The sequence below is a fragment of the Lipotes vexillifer genome, unplaced genomic scaffold (assembly GCF_000442215.2).
Source record: "Lipotes vexillifer unplaced genomic scaffold, Lipotes_vexillifer_v1.1 scaffold1014, whole genome shotgun sequence".
Classification (NCBI taxonomy): Eukaryota; Metazoa; Chordata; class Mammalia; order Artiodactyla; family Lipotidae; genus Lipotes; species Lipotes vexillifer.
This window is the reverse complement of record NW_006774244.1, coordinates 328,616-333,301: the sequence shown is the minus strand read 5'-3', so window position 1 is coordinate 333,301 and position 4,686 is coordinate 328,616.

The window sequence follows — 4,686 nt, the reverse complement described above, 5'->3', positions numbered from 1 at the left end:
GCGGTACGCGGGCCTCTCACTGTTGTGGCCTCTCCCGCTGCGGAGCACAGGCTCTGGATGCGCAGGCTCAGCGGCCATGGCTCACGGGCCCAGCTGCTCCGCGGCTTGTGGGATCTTCCCAGACTGGGGCACAAACCCGTGTCCCCTGCATCGGCAGGCAGACTCTCAACCACTGCATTACCAGGTAAGCCCAAGATGATTTAATTTATTTATTCAGTATTTCCTGAGCATGACTAATGGCAAGCACTGTGCTATTTCATTATTTCTCCCATTCACCTGATGTCCCAGATGATAGCAAACTTGTAAAGTTAGAATGATAGATTGTTTACAAAAAACAGCCTGCCATCATTCCCCTCCTTGAATCAATTTCCCCAATCCTTGGATCTGGGCTGGCTTTATTATTCACTCTGACCAATAAAATGCAGTGGAAGTGATGTCCAGCCAATTCCAAGCCTGGACCTCAAGGGACCTTGTCCATTTCTACTATCTCTCTCTCTCTCGGCCTTGGACAACTGCCACAGGAACAAGCCTGGACGGGGCCAGTCTGTTGGAGGATGGGAGGCCACATGGAGCAGAGATGAGCCAGCCCAGCTGTGGCCACCCTAGACCAGCCAGCCCCCAAGTCATCTCACAGCTGACCACAGATGCATGAACCCAACAGCTGTAAGTCATACCTGGCCCAGATAAGAGAAACAGCCAGTCACACCCAGTCTCATGAGCTGAATAAATGTCTATTGTTTTAAACCACTAACTTTTAGAGTCATTTGTCACACAGCAAAAGCTAACTAATACAATTGGCAACCCTGGTGTGCACAGAAGAGTAGTGAAATTTGCAGTAACCACACACAGACCCTCTTAAGGACAAAGTGAGGCAATAAGCAGCCCATCTGCTGCCCTTGTCAGTTAGGTCAAAGACCCCCAGTTCTGCCTCTTCCTTTTTTCCTCTCACTCCAAAGATGAGTCACATGGTCTACAAGATGAGAAAGGACCACAATGGTTCCAAAGGCTCTGTGAAAATAAGCCAGACAGGCAAACAGGACTTTCATTCCAGTCTCCAAGGGTTTTAACCTACTAGCTCTCAAACCCTGAGTTAAATCTTGCTCTACCAAGAAATGACTATTGTGTACCCCAAAATTAGAACATTTCAAAGGAATGTTCAACGAATAAAACAAAGTGTCAGGAAAGCCTCTTATTCCTGAGGAAATGAAGCCAGTCTCTTTGGAAGTGACTTGAATCTTGGAGAGGACACTTGCCTGTTTTTCTGGTTAGTGATTAAGGACTCAGCATTTCTATAAAGGGATGAAACCTTGCTGTTCTCTCACCAAGTCTTGGCTCTTCTGCCTCAAAGCTTTCGATTTTCACCTATCAGGTTCTATCTCAATAAACTGAGATAGCTCTGATCCCTCTGGAAGAGAGGAGCTGTCTTTTTTATTAGCTTCTTTATTGCTCTGCTGCCTTTATATAACCCACATCAATAGCCTCAAGATGCATTTCTAGGAGTATAAGTGAGAGAACAGAGACAGATCTTTTCCTAGGAATAGCCTTTGTCATTTTTTCATTGAAAAAATAATTCTAGTAAGCAGGCACTGTGCTAGGCTCTGGAAATAAATGGGGAAAAGACCCAGGACCTGTCCTCCAGGAGAAGAAGGAAATGGAGAAGGAAGACCAAGAGGAGGAAATGACCTTACAACTACCAATGGCTTTTTTCATTAGAGCCTGGAACTGCGCTGGGCTGGGAAAGACAAGAGTGTTAAGAAACAAGATCCACTTTCAGAAAGATAACAGTAATTGTTGTTAACAATAACGTTGTTACTGTAACTTCCTTGGTTTGGTTTGGTTTGGTTACTTTTTTGTGGCAAAATATGCATAGCATGACATTTACCATTTTAATCATTTCTAAGTGGACAGTTCAGTGGCATTAAGTACATTCACACTGTTGTGCAACCATCGTTCTACCATCCATCTCCAGAATTTTTTAATCTTCCCAAACCGAAAGTCTGTACCCATGAAACACTAACTCCCCTTCCACCCTCCCCGCAGCCACCACCACTCGACGTTTTATCTGTGATTTTGACTGCTCTAGGCTTCTGGTAAAAGTGGAATCAAACAATATTTGTCCTTTTATGACTGGCTCATTTCACTTAGCATAATGTCTTCAAGGTTCACCTGTATTATAGCTTTTGTCAGAATTTCATTCTTTTTTTGAGGCTGAACAATGTTCCATCTTATTTCTATACCACATTTTGTTTATCGCTTCATCCATCAATGGACACTTTGTTGCTTCCACGTTTTGGCTACTTTGAATAATGTTACTATGAGCATGAGTGTACAAATACTCCTTCGGGATCCTGCTTTCATTTCTTTTGGGTGTGTACCCGGAAATGGAATTGCTGGGCTTCCCTGGTGGCGCAGTGGTTAAGAATCCACCTGCCAATGCAGGGGACACAGGTTTGAGCCCTGGTCCGGGAAGATCCCACATGCTGCAGAGCAACTAAGCCCATGCGCCACAACTACTGAGCCTGCGCTCTAGAGCCCACGAGCCACAACTACTGAGCCCACGTGCCACAACTACTGAGCCCGCGAGCCACAACAACTGAAGCCTGTGCACCTAAAAGCCCATGCTCTGCAACAAGAGAAGCCACTGCAATGAGAAGCCCACGCAGCGCAAGGAAGAGTAGCCCCCGCTCACCGCAACTAGAGAAAGCCCGCGCACAGCAATGAAGACACAATGCAGCCAAAAATAAATTTAAAAAAAAAAGGAAAAGAAATGGAATTGCTGGATCAAACGGTAATTCTACATTTAATTTTTTGAGGGACCACCATGTTGTTTTCCACAGTGGCTGCACCATTTCACTTTCCTACTATCAGGGCCCAAGTTTCTATTTTCCCCACATCCTCATCAACAGTTATCATTTTCCGTTTTTTAAATAATAGCCATCCTAGGGAATTCCCTGGCAGTCCAGTGGTTAGGACTCTGTGCTTCCACTCCAGGGGGCACGGGTTCCATCCCTGGTCGGGGAACTAGGATCCTGCAAGAAATGCGGTACGGCCACACACACAAAAAAAATAGTGATAATAATAATAATAGCCATCCTAATGGGTGTGAGGTGATATCTCATTGTGGTTTTAATTTGCATTTTCCTAATGGTAATGATGTTGAGCATCTTCTCATGTGCTGATTGCTCATCCGTATGTCTTCTTTGGAGAGATGTCTATTCAGGTCCTTTGGTTTTCTTTTACATGACCATATGCTGCCTTTGTGTTTTGTTCCAGGCACTCAAGCAAGCTCCACAGATGCATTATTGTATTGCATTTAACCTCACTACAAGCAAATGAAGGGTTATTGTTCCCATTTTACAGGTGAGGAAACTGAGGCTCCTTTCATGACTTGCTACCTAAGAAGGGCAGAGAGGGCCTTGAGGCAGGCCTGGCTGAGACCACTGAGCCTCACTGCATGTCAGGCAGGGGAGACCCGTGGGAAGGCAGCCAGGTGGGGTCAGGGGACAGGGACTCAGCGCACCCTGGTCCAGAAGAGCTGGTCTTGGCGTCTCACGTGCTCCTTCCTGCCTTTTGCAGAGAAACTCTTAGCACCTCGGTGAGAATAGCTCCTACCCCCAGAGGATTTTCATTTTCAAAGGCTTGAACTAGAATAGAAGTGCCCAGAAAGACCCTCTAGAGGCCCTGACTGGGAAATCTGAATCTAAGGTGGGGTGAGACACTGGAGACAGGGCAAGCCAACCCCAGCCCCACCCCCATTCCCATGACCTGGTGACTGGCTCTTTTTCTTTCTTTGCATGAGGAAGCGTTACCCAACTATTCACTAGGTCTTAATACAACTTAATACAATGGGCTGTTGGCATAGCTACAAACTAACTGACACCTACTATATGCCAGGCACTGTTCTAAACATTTTACATGTATTCACTCATCTCATCCTCCCACTGGTCCCATCGAGAGATGCAGAAAGTGAGCCTCAGAGCAGTGAGATAAGCAGCTCAAACTCCCACTGCTTTCTTTTCCCCCACTGCTCTCAGGTGGTCCAGCCAGCACTCCAACCCCAGTGGTCTGGTTTCAAAGCCTGAACTTAGCTGCTACGTCATACCACCTACAATTTTCTCCTAGAAGAATTTAGAGACAGATAGACATGATAGTGAGATAGGTAAACAGATAGAGAGAGATAGACAGACAGACAGGTGGGGGGAGGGGAGAAGGACTTTTTCCCCCATTCCTGACTTTTACTTAGCTGTGAAATAGATCCACCATCAAAGTCAGCCTCTCGCCAGCTCCTCACTCACTCCTCCACAGGGGAGGAGCTTTCTGTTGCCTATTGTTTGCACCTCCCACTCAACACCTATCCATTCTGTTCTTTCTCTGACCCAGGGAGGCTGACTCCCCTTGACTTATGGCTTTCAGTTGGGCGAAGCCACTGGGAGGCACCAGCAAGGGTCGGAGGATGACAAGTGCCCTACTGCTAGCAACTTCTGCATCCTTCTGTGGCCAGGGATCCTGCCATATAACCCCCTCCATGGCTACAGCTCCTCTAAATGGAATCCCTCTGCCTTCCTGGCATCCATAGGGGAGGTAAGTCCTTCCAGCTATTGCTAGCCTTAGAGTGCCACACCACTGCCTATCTGTTCCTTAACTCTGCCCACACCTCTGTAATTCTCCCTTCTCTTCTCTTCATAG